This window comes from Dicentrarchus labrax, unplaced genomic scaffold, assembly GCF_905237075.1.
Source record: "Dicentrarchus labrax unplaced genomic scaffold, dlabrax2021, whole genome shotgun sequence".
In the NCBI taxonomy this organism is placed as follows: domain Eukaryota; kingdom Metazoa; phylum Chordata; class Actinopteri; family Moronidae; genus Dicentrarchus; species Dicentrarchus labrax.
This window is the reverse complement of record NW_026136703.1, coordinates 13,446,097-13,463,682: the sequence shown is the minus strand read 5'-3', so window position 1 is coordinate 13,463,682 and position 17,586 is coordinate 13,446,097. Positions and strand designations below refer to the sequence as shown.

At 39.7% G+C, this 17,586-nt stretch overlaps 1 long non-coding RNA gene across 1 annotated transcript; it reads left to right on the top strand.

Moving 5' to 3' along the window:
• The first annotated feature begins 1,017 nt into the window (after nucleotides 1-1,017).
• LOC127359661 (uncharacterized) lies at nucleotides 1,018-1,444 on the top strand. The gene is made up of 2 exons (XR_007882702.1): nucleotides 1,018-1,131; nucleotides 1,335-1,444. It is a non-coding gene; the product is annotated as an uncharacterized LOC127359661 (long non-coding RNA).
• Nucleotides 1,445-17,586: the final 16,142 nt, after the last annotated feature.

Genomic DNA, 17,586 nt, shown 5'->3' with positions numbered 1-17,586 from the left:
TGTATTTTGAGCTGTTATCTCCTCTTTTTAGTCCCCGCTGTAGTTTAATTGTCAACAGGGTGCATGAAATTTACAAAGAGTGGGCTGTTCTTAGTCCACACCTAGTGGATTGGCTCCAATGCGGTATTAGCAATCCTTTTATTTTAAGTAAGGCTGTCATTTTGGTTCATTAAACCACCTTCACGTGTAGCATATCTTACAGGGAGAAATAAACATATGAACACTCTCCTGACTATTGGTCTATGCTGTCCAACTCTGTGTAGGGGATAAAAATGGCCTCATCCTGGGTAGGATCAGTTTCAACTCAGGAATGTCTCTCCCACCCCCCGGACACCTGAAATTCTACCTGAAACCACTTGGCAATAGGTGAGCAGACAAGGACTCGCTCACACATGATGGTATGCACGAGCTTCTGTATTTTTCTTATTGTCAGCAAAATCTCTAAATCTGTTGATCCGTCTCCCAGGACTTTCCAACTTCCCCAACCCTGTTCAACATCTACTCGACAATGTGTCACTCATAGCAACTCTGTGGCTCACCGGTGCGTTTTTAATAGATTTCTGGACAATGGAGCGCTGTTTCAGGAGGAAAAAGGCCTACACAGATAAATGCTTGTTAGTAGGATCAATCCATTGTTGGTTTTGGTTCTTGTCAAGGGCGTTTTGATGGGGAAATACAGAATATCACCAGACGTAAGGATACATGCATTAAACAAAGGCCTATATATACATTATATGTCAGTGTATCTGCTCTCAAACAGCGGTTTTATGGTACTTCTCTCTAGTAACTGACTCATTCAGTGCACAGCTTCCAGTGGCTCAAACTTGGAAAATATTAAGTGGCAGTTTCTATTCAGATCTTGTTTGCCATCAGTCCCCCTTCTGCTTGTAAGCCTTCTCTTACACAATCCAAGCATTCTCAGTCTGACCTTTGTGCTCGCTCCATCCCCGCCTTGCTTTACCTCAGAGGAAGGCAGAGTGACAAGGCGCTGAGGTCATGAAAAGGCGTGGGCTTACGTAACAAGTACCTCTGTTTGGTCTCAGCTGAAACCTGTCTACCTGAGAACAGCTCTCATGTCAGCTCCTCTGATCCATATGATGACTGAATGTGATTATGTGACATACCGATAGTGTAAGTGGATAGAAAATTGTAAAACATGTTTCAAACTAATTGTGTGTGACTGGGGTTGACATACAGTACAAACAATAAAATACAGCCTTCGCTTTCCTCCTAAACTGTTGAATCACAGTCTTTTGTTTCTCTCAGATTCTGTGTGCTTAGTCATATTTCCTCATGGTAACCACAGATGCATTTTTTTTTACCATTCCTGACAGATAACAGTCGAGCCAATGGGAACTTCAATAACAGCCTCAGCTGGAAGAGGCCAGGACAGACGGACAGAAAGACAGACAGGATTAAATCTTTATAAAACATGTAAACACTTTCTTTAAGCGCCTTTCTTTGACAATCTTCTTTGTGTAAATGGCTGGATTGCGTTGCTACCAGTGCTACAATAGTCACTCCCAGTCTACATAATTGTGAAAGAGAAAGTCACGAAAAAGCTGTCGTGGTATTTAGTCATTTATTTTTTTATGTCCTTTCCTCTTTACGGTTGACTGCAGGCCTCCTCTCCCACTGACTCGCTGATGATGAAGCCAGCTGTCAGAGACGAGTCACAAGTGATTTAAGGAAATATTCAAACTGAATCACAGTGCAATGTGTCACTTTGACAGTTCATCATTTTATATAGAGTTTAACTTCTTAATCATTAATGTGACATGGTGTATTTGGTGCTTAACTGGATAATTTTGTAAAAAAGAGGAACTATTGATGCACATATACAAATCATGGTAGTATAAACTTTATAAGTAGTAGTATAAACTTTAAGTAGTAATATAAACTCTACCGCTCACACAGTTTTTTATTATTTTAAAAGAGAAAGTTTGACTGGGAAAATATGTTCTTCCTATTTTCATTAATAAAAAATGATTAAAATGAATTAAAAAAAAAACACAGATTGCATTTTCAGATGGTCCCTTAAGGTATTTGGCACTCGTTTAAGTTCAGATGTTTTTGTTGAGCTGCACCACAAACACACAGAACAGAGCCTGAATAAACAGTTCAGACCTGCCTGCCAGATGTGAAAGTGCCCCTAATTGAAGAGTCTAGGCGAGCCATAGAGTTGGCAGCACAATTTCCTTTGTGAATTAATTAAATCTATGAAATTTTAATTAGTGATTCAAAATGGGCATGACAGGGTTCTCCAGAATCTGTAACCACCTCCAAAAAGCATCTATCTAAGTCTAATGTAGCACGTATATTAATAATAATGTTACATTAAATGCTCATATAGAGTTTTTACCATAATTTTGCTCCAAATGGCGGGGTTGTGAATTAATGAAATGGACTTTAAATTCACGGTTTACTCTTTTATTTATTGTGTTACGTGTTTCATAGCGAACACTGGCACAACCGCTACTGTTGGGACAAGCCATGCAAATGCTCATCACCACCTGACCGTGTGCTGTATCAACACTGATAACATACCAGTGCACGAAGACCCTCTTTTAGTGCCAGAAGTGCAGGTCAGGATACATTACGACAGCTACCATTGCTCTTGACAGGAAAGAACTTGAAGGTTCACATCCTGCTTATGGCCAAAACCTAACCGCACGACAAGCCTTTTCTTGCCTTTACAGAGTCAGGGGAATCTACAGTAAAAGACAAGCTGAGGTATAGTTTTCTTTCATGTTTTAAAAGTCTGCATCAAAGGTAAAATATATGTAATAGGAGAAGAAGATTTTGTTTTGATAGATGTTTAGATATTACAATGAATAGTCTCTCCTCTCATAGTGGTGTATATATATGAATCTTTCCAGTTCCAGTATCTTCAGTGAACAATGCATTCTGACTTTCCAACACAACCAAGTCCTCTCCCTCAACTTTAAAGTCTATATTTGAATCACCACCTTACACTCCATAGGCTAAGAACTAAGACATCTATTTCCGTCATTAGACGTGTCATTCTCAGATGAAGTCTCTTGTCCACAGTAGGCCAGATGGCTATAAATACCGGTGGTTAATGGGTTGGGAAATCCCATGGCTTCAGCTCTAGTTTTGAGCTGCTTGTGCGAATATTAGCCTGCAGCATGGCGGCTTCTATAGCTCAGGTTCACATTTCCTGTCATTTCATCTGATATGGGGCCAAAATATTAGGTTTGAAAAAATGCTGTAGTGGAAGAAATAGAAATGTTTTGTCATTGTAGAGTTCTGTACAGACCTAAAACTGAGGCTCACACCCAACCCATGACTTTATACATGACTTTTAGACTTGACTACAACCAAATAAGACCCCAAACCCACCTGAAACCTTTGTTGGGAGCATCTTGGTTCACAATGAATGTGTTAAGTATATCACCATTAGTAGCATATTAATCAATCAGACTTTACTTGTATAGCACTTTTCATACAAGCAAAATGTAACACAAAGTGCTTCACACATTAAAACAAGCCAAAAAAGCCAAGTCTGGCAAAAAGCTATTTAAAGATATTTATATTTAAAAATGTCAACACTCTGTGCTGCCCTCAGGTCCTCGGGAAGTCTGTTCAGAGATGAGGACCGTAGTGATTAAAGGATGCCTCATCATGGGTCTTTGTTCTAAGGGATAATTAAAAGGCCCCTACCTGAAGACCTGAGGGTTCGAGAGGGTTCATAGCACATATCACATTAAGTATACCCAATGAACATTTAAGGCCATCCCATATTTCTTGAGTTTGCACGTTCACACCATGTTCGTTTGGTTTCCTCCGACTATCAGAACCATATGTACAGGGTTAATGCTTCCATACACGTAATTCTTCTATTATAAGAACCAGGGGGGGAGGATGAAGCCAAGCTCATCGACACGTGCCCCCACCTGGGTTCATATAGTCACTCCAGCTACATGCCCCCATTTATCCCAATGCAATCGAACTACCTTCTTCTCTCTCAGGGATCGGAGCTAATCTATATTATTAGAAATTATATCGATAATTAAATGACAGCTGGTAATTTATTGAGCCATAATAATAATCAGTTAGTCAGCAGAACTGCTTTCTGACAGTATTGGATTTCTGTATATTATATGTTTTTACATCAGTATTTAATGTGGCTTTATTTAAGTCCTATGAAGAGACAAGAACTGTTATTTCTACCTGGTTATATTTCTATTCTATATATATTGTGTTAGATATTGTAATATAAGTATTATTTCTATTCTTTAACATGTGTGAGTAGAACAACTGTAACAAACAAATCAATAAAGTATTTCTGATTCTGATTATTATAGTAGATTTGTTGATATTCTCCATAGTGATAGTGTACAGAAGAACTGTAAAGCTTGAGGCTACTTTTAAGACACAGATGAACATTGGAGACTTCCTGAACTGTTGGTGTTGTAAATTTCAGCACTGTCAAAATGCACTTCACATCTTCTAGTTAATTAGTTAATGAGTTATTGCCCTGAAAAAATCTAAATAAATATCATATATTTTAGGTTTTCCAAGCCTGCCACATACGGAACTGCACATATTGCTGTACTGAGATGGAAAAGAGAAAGGAGCATTAATGGCTTGGACAGGTTGTCTTTGATTAAAAAGACATATTGCCTCATTAACGGCAAATAAACATTGATTTTAGAGATAGGTTAAATTAGACAGACCATCCACTCAAGAATATAATCAAAATGGCATTCATTTTGTGCACACACACACACACACACTGCTTCAATACTTTCTCTAACTTTGCCTCAGAAGGACTGTCGATGTGCTTCTGGACATTTTATCTGAATATTGAATGTGTGTGTGTGTGTGGAGCTGCTGATGGTAAGAGGTTGAATAATAGATGAGAGATGAAACTATTTTCTAAACCTCATCATGCTCTTTTTCTGTGTAAAGAATCATTGACTTTCTCTTTAATAATCTGGTTTGTAACAATAATTTTCTCAGTTCGTCCTGTAATGCAGAAGCTGATTAGAATATGAAATGCGGATGAATACAGTGACAAATGTAGGTGTGATTGCTTGTAATTCTGAGTATTATAAACCTCATTGTGTTTATTTAGTGGGCTGTGGCTGTTAAATGACTGACTGTAAGAGGAGAAGGTGGTCTCCGCTCCACACTGTGCAATGGTGGGAGGTCGTCTCATGGCAATTATGCCTCTGTGCTCCAGTTCACAGCCCATCTCTCGGCTCTAATTAGAGGTAATTAAAACACTTTCTTTCACTCTCCCTTACACTGCCTCACACACAGACACATACATACACAGATGCAACCACACACCGGGATTTCAAAAGGGTCTAAGCTCTAATTAAATCCAACAGAGAATGTCAGTGAATTATCAAGTAGGATTTAGACTCTCCTCCTGCATTTCAGTGATGTCAGTGTGATTTTTCCTCATAGCTTGTGTAGTGACGCTGACATGCTGCGCTGCCTTTCTACCTATCTGTCCTCACACTGGAAATCAGCCGCACTGCTCTTTAAACAGAGGTTGTGTGCTGCATCAACTGCTGTGTGTGTGTGTGTGTGTGAGTGTGTGTGTGTGTGTGTGTGTGTGTGTGTGTGTGTGTGTGTGTGTGTGTGTGTGTGTGTGTGTGTGTGTGTGTGTGTGTGCATTAGATAGCTTGCTATGCAGGTTGCATTCACTCTTTAATTCTTGGACTGCACACATGAATAATACATGAGCTGTGCACACGGATTTACAGCACCAAAGCGTATATATATGTGGATGTGGGCTCATATGTTCTTTCTCTCACAGAGGACATGCTTATTGCATACATCACTGTGGATAGCATGACCTTCATCAAAGTCAGCTGAATTAGCCTCCTTCTATTTTAATAAAAGATTTACCGTTTAGTTTGAGTGGCATCTTGCAATCTTGTAAGAAATCGTATGCAGTTTATATTGCGGCACAGATGAGTAATCATTCTTTGATGCCCAAAGGCTAGGGAGGACCTTCATATGATTCAGTAGTGAATGTCATCCAGACATCCAGGAAGACATGGCGCAAACATGACTTCAGCATAAAACCCACACATTTCTATTCCCAGTTAACGTAAACACCAGTGAACCCTGCAGCTTATATTTAGATCTATAGAGGAGTTATGGGACAGTGGCGACGGTTTATCACAACGGTTGCTTATTGACAAACGGAAGGAAGTCTTCTGTGCATTGACACATGCTATCCACACTGATTGACATACTGAAGTTATTTATTTGAGAAAAAGATGAGCACATCCAAAAGTTGAAAATATGAATGATGGGTTTGTGCCAAACTGATGGGCTCCCAGAACATTGGGGCGTGAATATAACACCAAAAATTAGCATAGAAAATAGGCTTTTAGTCTGTACATTCTTCTGTGTATATAATAATCACTGTTCAAGCAGCGACATGCAGTTTTTATAAATGTTGAAGCCCCAGAAATATAACAAGTGGTGAGATTTTGGCTACATGCAGAGCAAAGATTTATATTCTCTATTTGCAAGTGATCCAATAGCTAAATGCAGCCCTGACTCCTGCTTATGAGATATAATTTTCAACATTTGATTTGTATTTGGTTGAAAGTCACACATAATTGGCAGTTTTGTTCTTCAGAAACCATCTACTATGGATCTTTTTAAAAGGTTTATTGAGGTTAATCAAGATGCAGCGCCCTTCAGACAGCATTCTCTGTGGTGTTTGCCTCCTCTTCCTTTCCCACCTACTCTGCTTTCATAATGTATGGAGTCTGCTCAGCTTCAGTACCTCCTCTCTTTTCACTAACTCTGTGCTTCTCCTGACTGACTCAGCTGTTCCGGGGATGAACATGTTCAGACACACATATGCACTGGTTCATCACTGGCAGAAAATCATGCTGCTTGTTCAGAGCCGTGCCCATTTTCCCCATTGCGTTCATTCTCCACGTCCTGTTCTTTTAACAAGCATGAATCAAGCACCTAAATCAACGTGTCTATACACCGCCTCTCTCCCAGCACTCACATACACACATACAGCACGCTGCAGCATTTCAGCCTCGAAACTGCGGCTGCCAAGCATCATTCCACCTCGCTGAAGAGTGGAGTGGCAGTTGGCTGCAGAAGAGCCCTGAGCGAGGCACACTCTGGCAAGATTTTAAGCCTCCATCGGGCTGCTCAATCTGAGCCAGAAAACATGTTATACTAGCCGAAGGGGTGAGAGTGAAACATCAGAAATGTAGGATTTATTATGATAATGGTTATTATTACTGCAAATTCTGTTGAGTTGTCCTGCTGGTGTGGATGAAATGTTAGGAAAGCTGTCAATTATTGAGGATTGCAGAGGTATAATCAGTCTCACAGCCACGCAGGCAAAGTCAGCTGCGGTGTTATTGGCCTGGTCCAATACAGCAAGAGGTCAATGTCGAATAGAGTGAAGTTACCATTAGATGCTGATAGAAGCTGCTTTATCACAGTCTCCATTAATCCTGAAGTTCGAAATGCAGTGAAGCCAATCTCCAACTCAGCACTATAGAGAACTATTGTGGAGGTCAACAAAGAGCAAATCAACACAGAAAATCAATGAGGCTTGTCAGGAAGCATGATTGCTCTTTAGAGATAAAATGTAAGGCATTAGTCTCATCTGCAGCAGCTTTATGGAGCATTAAAGTTATTAGTAAGGCAATTTTTTGGAGGACTCCAAGACTTTTCCAAAGGCTCCTTTTGTGTATAATTTTGGTTTGATATGATAGAAGGTTCAGTGAAACTCAGTTACGTTAGGTACAAAATTACAGTCTCGTTATGAAGCTTTGTTTCAAAACTTTGACATGAGAATAGCTCAGATAAGACGTTCCATATTAAATAAATAAAAAAGACATATATATCTGTTGGGTGATAATCTTGTGTGTCCAAAGCCGTAAAAAAAATTGCTTTTAAAATAATTGAACACTGCGTTATCAAAGTTTAATACTTGTCATTGGTCAGCTATTTGTAAAGCCCACAGACAGATGTACTGGGTGACCAATAGCATTGATTTATGAAAAAAAAAAAATAATAATGATGCATGTCACAAGGTTTCTGCCCGACTGATCTTCACAGTCTTTCTCTGAGGAACATCTTTAGAATAAAAATGCTGCCAACGTAACTTTGAATAAGCTCGCTGCTGCCATTAACGATTTCTCTTTGATGCTGAGTAATAACCCAAGCTTGCTTAGCCAGTTAACCAGCTAGGTAGGAATGTGTATATATATGCAAATAAAAGATGTTAGTTTCCGTGTTTGTGTATGTGGTAATTTACTGAAGCAGCTAGATAATTGATTCAGGCTGAACGTTGTTCTTTCTGTTATTTTTATGGTAAAAGATAAATAAATACAGTCGAGCTTTTCTACTATTACAGTCAAAGGATATTAGTACTGTTGATTTTTCGGGTAAAGCTGGAGTTTTCCATCAAAAGAAACTGTTTCGCCATATGAAAATACCATATGACTGCTATGACAATTTACAGTCTGTATTATAAAAAAACGACGTTATTCCATATAAATTGCTTAAAAATGAGGATATCACAGCGTTGGTTTGTCAGTTTTAACTGTAAAATCTACAGGTATGTTTTAGCTAACAGAAGCTAACTGGCTAATTCTGCTAGCAGTTGTTGAGTTTCCAGGCCTGTGATTGGCTGAAAAGAGAGGCGGGTGGGGACAACACTCCGTGATGAAAAGTAACATTATGAAATAAATAGCGACCTTATCAAAAGTGACATCGTGAAACCACAAAAAGGAGCCTTATGAGATTACAGAAAATTCTACATTTTAAAGTGTGGCTGTGACCTGAGAGCCTGTTTTCAAAAATTCTGAATATTTACATTTTGCAGCGCTTGTTGGATGAGTCAGGTGTTTGAAAGCTGGTAAAACAGGTTTTTTTAAAATCAAAAAACATGCTCTGATTTAATCACTTCTTTGAAGAGGAGTACATTTTGATTACTTACTCAGATTAACCTATTGGTCTAAATAACTGACTGCACATAGCGGTCTGATTGACTGAATTCAGTTGATTTGTTTTTACAGTGTGTTAAAGGGGAAAATGGGGAGGCATAACAAAAAACTTGAAATATCCCACACCATAAGATGAAAGCTTGTGTGATTCAACCTTGTTGTAGCAGAGTTTGGCGATAGTATGGAGGAGGGAAAAGGTGTTACACAACAAGCAGGGCTCCAATACTCCCACCTAGAGCGCTACAGTACCAGAGACTCAGCCAAATGAAACACTGATAGGAGTGGGCTGAAGTGCTCTGATTCCTCTCATTCGCCATCTGTCTCTGTTGCATTGTTTTATTTTCATTCCCTCCGTTTTCTCAATAGATTGCTGTTTTGTCCCGCTGGCTTACTCCATTGGAGAGAACACCCTTCTTATCTGTGTAGTAGGCATTGTTGCTCTGTGTTTGCAAAGCACACGCCCAAATACCAACACCCTGTGAATGTTGTCAGGAGATCAGACAGGAGGGCTGGTGGGCTCCTGTGTCAACCTGCAGAGATGACACGTAGCCAGCTCTACACAGGAATGCAGCCAAGAATGAAGGCAGAGGACATTGTTAAAAAAAAAAACCAAAGTGAGTGAATTCTTTTCTCCCAGGAAATGCGCACATGATAAGGACATCTGTCTCCTGGGGGGAGTCGGGTTGGTGTGCTGGTAGGAGTGCATTCTGCAGCAGGAAGCAGAGCCATGTGCATGAAAGCATTCATCTCAGTCTGGATTCATTTTTTTGTCAATGCAATGTTGTTGCATAATAATGCAGCGGAAGCACAGATCAATACAAACAAACAGTCCGCACTGCGTTACCTCACAGCAATCAAGTTACTTTGACACATGTAGCCTATTGTTGAAGAGTTGAGTCTGACTTTTGATTTTGACTAAATAAATGGAAAACAAGATGTCTGCCATTGTAAGAGAATAGGAACTAAAATGTACAAACATGCTGGAATGATCTTCCACATTAATATTATTAAAGAGGTGTATGTGATTATTTTCGAAACAATAAATCTACCCATTGCTCGAGCATTGGGCCTGGCTTTCTCACATGCCCCTCCCTTCCTCTGTGGCGAGGTTGACTGAAATGGAAAGTTACTAACGCTGGTTTTATGATATGTGGGCCACTCCCTGTGGTTTCCCTCAAAGGTGAGGTGATTGGCATGCTGCTGTATCCCTCACAGTCAGCTCTGCAATGTGTGACAGGGCACAACCCGGGGCTATAATAACTAATAAGTAACTAATAAATTCAGGCGGTTAGCTTGTGTAGAAACATAGAAGTTTGGACAAGAGATGTACATAAATGCACAGATGTCCTCTTTTTGTGTGTGTTGTCTTTACTATTTTATGAGTCATCAGAGGGCAGGGCTCAACCACTTGGCCAGTAGACAAATAGGCACTGCCCTGACTGTGCTTCAGCATGCCCAGAGAGAGAGAGAAAGCTACTGAATCAAAGATAAATGGCAATGTGATATTATATATTCATTTATGTAGGAGTCAAAAGCTTTTAGAAAACAATTCAGAAAATATATTCGCTTGGTAATTAACCAAAGTGGATGATCATAATATCCATTTTTAGATTAGATCAAACAATTCTTTTTACAGAGGAGAAACTAATTTGGTCACCTATGTACAGTTCAGTACTTCCAACAGATATATATAAGAGGACATCTGTGCAGCTCAGGACTCGCTGCTAAATTATAAATTAATGCATTTAATACAATTGACCATTAAAAAATAAAAGGCTGAACATAAGTGATGACATGGCTCTGATAAAATATATGTTAACAAATATAAACTGAAACCTTAAAAACAACAACTGTGAAAAGGATAAATAAATAATAAATAAATGTTTTATTTTTGGATAGGGACAGTGCACATTAATGAACATCGATATTTAAACATCTCTGTAAACATGCCGGATTATACCAAAGCTGCTAATTTGCATCTGTAGTCCCTAATAATAATAATAATAATAATAATAATAATAATAATAATAATACATACATACATACATACATACACCTTAAAAATACACACTGTGTGTCAAACAGCAGGCAGCTTTCAAACATCTCTAAAACTAATGAAACAGGAGCATGTTGCACAAACCACTTTAAAAATGTGTAAGGAAACCATGGTAACCACGCATTACTTTGAGGGGGGGAGGCTGAGAAACTACCAATCTGCCTCCGCCAATAAAAGTGAAATATATTAAAAATGTTCCCTTTTTTGGTGCAACGGGTCTGTTTATTGCTATTTCCTATTTATTTTCTATTTATCTCCGTTTGTTAAGGAAAACAAGTGTGTTACACCCCCGTCCCAGCGGTACAGTTGGTTTCGCCCAGTATCCTCGTTCAGTGCCTTCAGTGTTTTAAACCCTCGGAGCGACTTCTTAAAAGCCACTAGCTGGAAATTAAACAACTTATTCAGACCATGAGGGAAAAGACAAGAAATATATGACTTATTGTTGTAATTCATTAGTTCATCAGCGGTCTTGTCTCTCCTCTTCCTCAGTCACTGACTGTAAATGTGTTGGCAGGCAGCAGGACGCCGCTTTAATCTGAGGGCCAAAACTGATGCTGCGAGTTAAAGCTTCTGCATAGACAACATATCCAATGTTCATAGATCAATTTAAACTTAAAGCTGGTAAAATTAGACTAACTACTGCCACATTATTTTAAATTTGCATACATTTTACATTATTGCAAGAATTTACTCAATTATTGATTGAATAAACTAATGCTAATTGTTGTTTCTGGCTGGAGTGATGACATGTAGTTATTTGGCCTTCAGTTGAGCTGATATGGCATCAGTAGAGGAAAAACTGGAATGGCAAGTGGCATTAAGTGGTTAGTTAATTTGTCAACATGACTGTGGGAAATCGCAAGATAAACTGTTAAGAAATGCATCAGAGGATGGACTGAAAGTGTAATACAGTCAGAGCCAGTGAGTGAGTCCACAAAGATGGACGGATTGATGTCTGTGTTGAGTTCAGGTGATTGAGGACGCAGTCTACGGCAGCGTACTACCTCAGTTTCACCTGGTGTATAAATTGAACTGAAACTAGATAATTGGCTCCCAGAACAGCTTTTTCACGAGTTAAAACAGCTTAGTGGGCTGCGCCTGTAGGCCTACTCATAGAAGCTGTACAGTACATAATGTTGTTGTACAGGCTTCTCCAACTGAGGCTCCCCTCAATCACACCCACTGCAGGAGAAATCAATAAGCACTCCATACCTCACAAATGTGTCACAGTGTAATTCGCAGTACATCATATGTGCTCTGACCACACACAGTCCAGCCACACACTAGGCCTGGACCTGAGTTGTTGCTGTGCCCTGTTTTTAAAACTTAAATCCACTGTTGATACTTTACCACCATGGATGCCTACACACGAGGGCCCACTGGCAAACATTGGTGAGCCATCCACAGTTGTTCTCACCACTCAGTTGTGGTTGGCACATGGTGGATGGCATGCTGGTCCCCCAGCTTTTAAACAAAGACCAGATGCTTGTAGCAGACAATCTGTAGATGTCAGGAAAGTGGAAACAGGTGCAGCACCAGACATTGTCTCTGTTGCAGAAGAGGTATGTGTTGCTGTGGTATCATGTGATAAATGTACTCAGAAATACATCTTTATTGTTTTTGTTTAAATTTAATCAAACTTAAAGACTCACGTACAGTTGACCACATTAGTATTGTCTCGTTGTAGCCATTTGTATTGTGTCAGTTCAGTAGGATAGTGTTGGGGGCTGCTGTGGTTCAGGTGGGGGAGTGGATCATTTAGATAAAGCCACAAACTTTTCCTTTAAATGTCAATTCAAACGTCAATGTAGTCTTCAAAAATCTTCTAAATGTGTAAATCTTTGTAAATATCGTGGGAAATCTACATAAAAAAAAATCTGGACCCCCTCCCCAATGTCTATAGTATTAAACCCCTTAAGGTCCTCTATCTGTGAGCTGCTGCCTCCTATGAAGCCCTCAGCTTGGCTGTGTACAGCACACCACCAGCACGACTGAGATCTCCCAGTCCTGGCCAGAGGGGCTTTTCCAGTGCAGCGGGGCATTTGGCTGCAGACCCAGAGTGATGATGTCAGCTCACTGCATAGAGGTCACAAACTTAATTATTCACTAGCATGCCTCATTCCGGATCAATATATTGACTAAAAGATTTGAAGTGTATTCCAGTGCAGCAGTTGATGCGGTATAGTGCGTTTGCTCTGCTGTGTATTTCAGCTCATATTTGTTTTCTTGTGCAAAAACCACAAATCTTAAAGAATTTTATTGTGGAGAAATAAACCTGTTTGGAACAAAAGATTGTAACCTGTTTTTGTAATTTACATTACCTACAAAGCTGTTGCATGGCTGATTGGAAACCACACACTCACACAGTACATTGGTCAGTAATTTGCATGGGCCTCATGTAATGGTTTAGGGGATGGGTGTTAATTATTAAGTGTCTGAGTCAGTTATAGAGCTTTGCAGGCAAACAGCCGCCGAAAGGTCAGCGGGAAGCGGGGCACTGAGCTAATTTCTAATGATTAAAAAACACCCCGCTATAATTCGCTGCTTATATTTTGATGCTACTGGTATGTGATGCAAATGGTCTGCCATCGCTTAACCATCATTCACACCCACATGCTCACAAAACCACTCGCTCGCCCACAGTCCCTTGTTCTGCAGTAGATTACAGCCCGTACTGTACCTCGTGTGAAACAGAGCAGAGCCATCATGAGTTTTCATCCCCTCCTCCCTCCCCCAGATTATTCTAACTGACAGTGCACTCTGTCTTTTCTGGGTTGCCTCTGCATGCCTCTGGGGCACAGATTGGCACAGAGATAAACTTAGCAACAGCTAGCCGGGTCAGACTGCAGCCCTAATAGAGAGAGAGAGAGGGAGAGGGAGGGAGAGAATCGGGAAGAGTGAGTGGAGGATACAGCTTGTGTGGGGATATGTGAGACACAGCAGGTAAAACAGGTCAGTTTTAACACTGAAATTACAGAAAAAAACTCTTAGTTCTGCTGCTGTTAAAATAGGTAAAAAGATCAACTAAAGAGAAGAAGAATGTTTCACACTGTTTTTACTGTTTATTGTCAGTTCGGGAAATTATTAATTTCCTGCCAAGAGTTAGTAAGACTAGCCTGTTACTAGCTTAGCACACACCGGAGGGGGGAAACAGCTAGTTCTGTCAGAAGGTAACAAAGTCTGCTTTTTTTCCAAAGCTCACCCATGAACACATTTTATTTAGTTTGCTTATAAAGTATAGAAATAACATTTTGTCCAAGACTGTTTCTTCTATTTCTCATTGTGACACTGAGACTCCAGAAAGTGACTGCAGGTAATAGTCTGGTACATGACGACCAGTATAACCATAACATGTCATTTTAACACATACATTTTTGTACAAATTAAAGAAAATAAGAATAAAATATTTGATGCCAATGTCATGTATGCGTGTGTTTGTGGGCTGAATTTGAACGCCACACAGACCTTCAGCTCAAGTGCTTGTTGTAGCTACAATTGAGCTGCTGACATTTCCTCTGAACTTCCATTAGGTACGATATGAAAGAGAGCTCTCTCCTGCCATATTGTGGGCCTCATTATCTTCATGCCTATGCTTTTATTTCTAACATGGCTTATTATTATTATCAGTTCATCTGCTCTGTCTTCCCTCTCATGTTACAGATTCCTACTCTTTTGCCTTTCTTACCTCCTGCTGTGGTCTTGTCACCATAGCAATGTGAGCTGCCTGCCCACGCTTTCCATTATCATTTAAAAAAACAATGGCTCCATCAAATAGAATTGAAAACAGAGAAGATATCCTGTGAAGTAAACTTTCAAACACACTGTAATCAGACTAAAAATGTTTTATTTCGTCATTACAGGTGACTTTAGGATAAATTAGTGGCTGATAAAGAAGAAAAATCACTATTTCTATTACTGTTAAATTCTATATTTGGAACAAGTGGAGGGAAGAAGTGGTAGAAATATCCTGTGACCATAAACACACAAAGGATATCCCTGGAGGAAGTATTGCCACACTATCTTCCTGAAACAATGCTTCAACAGGAAGTGATTTATGACCCAAATATGGACAATCTGATAAGACATGTGAAGCTGTGGTACTGTATGTCTTTCATCAGTTTTAAAATCTGTTCATCAGTTTGGACTTTTTAAAAATCCTTCTGATGTTTAAAGACACATGTACAGCAGCGTCACAGTCGCAGCACTGTGCCGTATGACAGGAGGATCAGTTGATTTATTTTTTAACTTTAGGCCATCGTCTGCTCTGAGCCGATTACGCAAGACTCACACAGATGGAGATCTGCATGGTTCTCAGCTTTTAACACTTGTGACGAATGATTTTCTACAGGCACAAAACTGTCGACACAACAGCTTTTTGGTCCACTGATAGGTAATCTGGCTAAAAGGGCTGAGAAGACAGCCGAAGGGAGAGAGAGAGAGAGAGAGAGAGAGACACAGAGAAAGAGGCTTCGATCTGCGTCCAGGCCTCAGGTCACGTTCTGCTCTGATGACGAGCACTCTGCTCTCGTTTCTATTTTCTCTCCTCCTCCTCCTCCTCCTCCTCCTCCTCTCTCCTCTCCTCTCCTGTCCTCACCCAAGGTGACCCTGCTCTGTGATGATGCAGCAGAGAGCTTTTGAAAAATAGCTAATTTGCACCAATGAGTTTACACTCATTTGCCAGTTTATTAGGTACACGTAGCTAAAACTAACCACCCTGCAATAAATCTTACTTTAATGACGGTTATACAGTAGGCCTAATGTTTAGCTTATGTTGAGACTTTTTTAGATTATACTTTATATATTTATAATATTTCATCCTTTAAATCAGGGTGCTAAACACCTCCCAGCAGCGCCTCTAAACTAGCTGAATCACCACCTCTCTCAGACTGTTTCAACAAAAAACTGCACATTACAACCCCAACCCATATGAAGACAGGGTTTATTGCAGAGCTTTTATATTAGACTGCATTAGTTTTAGCTCGGTCTACCAAATAAACTAAGTGTAAATCCATTACTGATAGAGTGAGTGTAGTAGCTCCTTTTCCTTTATGAAATCCAGTCACACTTAAAGCCTTAAATGGTCTGCATCCTGCCGTGATTAATGCCCACAAACCTGCCTCTCTCCCCGTCTCTTTTGCTCTCTCACACTCCCTGGCTTTGACTGTTGCCATGGAGACCAAGGGCAGTAAAAAAAAAAAAAAAAGGAATAAGAAAACAGATTGACATGCTCGCTGGCATCCCGGTGTGATCTTTGGGCAGCGAGGTCATGTGGTGCATTCAACACAGAGAGAGAGAGAGAGAGAGAGAGAGAGAGAGAGAGAGAGAGAGAGAGAAAAAAGACAGATGAAGAGAGTCAAACACAGACGGAGACAGACAGGATTTAAGGGGGGGAAGCAGACAGAGGGAGGATGCCAGGAGAGTGTGTCACCACCGACTGGTCAGTAATCTGGCCGACACCTGGTACTACACACAAATACACACACACACACACACACACACACACACACACACACAAAGGAAGAATGACTGAATAAAGGGTGAGTCTGTGACTGCTTTTTGGCTTCTAGTGTTAACAGTAGAGATTTTTCTTCTCCTCTATAATTGTGAGTCTTGATGCGACTCCACCAGTGTTGTTTACATTCCACCATGACAGCTGTCACAGGGCGTTAACTGGGCAAAAGCAGACACAATGAGAGAAACCAGACAGAAACCAAGATGGGAAGGTGTATGTGTGTGTGTGTGAGTGAGTGAGTGAGTGTGTGGGTGGGTGGGTGTGGGTGGGGTTTAAAGACAAGATGAGAGAGAAATATAGAGATATTTTTCTATTCATGAATACAGACTTTATAAACAAACGCGTACAATACTGTGCAACATTACATAAATATAATACCACTAAATTACAGTTATATAGGCAGCCAGGTAGAAAGCTACATTGATCTCAGCAAAAATAGCACCACATGACATAAATAAATAAAAGTGTTTTATTGTGTGTTTTGACAGCTTTTCTGTTTACACTGTAAACAATAATATGAATTTCAGTGTAGAGGAAAAGGACTGTTGTGAAGTTTTAATAAAAATCCTTTATCGGGTAGATGAATTGTTCATGAAACAAGTCTAACAACGACCAGTTCTGATATTTGGGAGGTCACTAGAGCATCCTGATTGGACAACAGGTGGGAGATAACGAATGTCATTCAGAAGGTTTTTCTCCAAAACTTGCAAACAGAAATACAGGTTAATCATAATAAGGTAATTTTCCAGTTTGTGATGTGGAATAATTGAACCATATCATAAAGTTGTATAGTGTACAGTATAATAAAGATACATAGTTTTTAATTCCAAAGCTGAAGAAAAGGCTTTTATATGTCTGAATCTGTGGTGTTAACAAGCTTTACAGATAGTGACGAGAGGGATATAATCAGTAAAATAATTTAAGGATTTCCACAGTTATTATTAGGTTATTCATTATTATTATGAGAAGTTATTCTAGAAGTTTGTTTATTTATCAATACAGAAAAATGTTGTTACAAATGCAACAGATCTGAAGTCTAA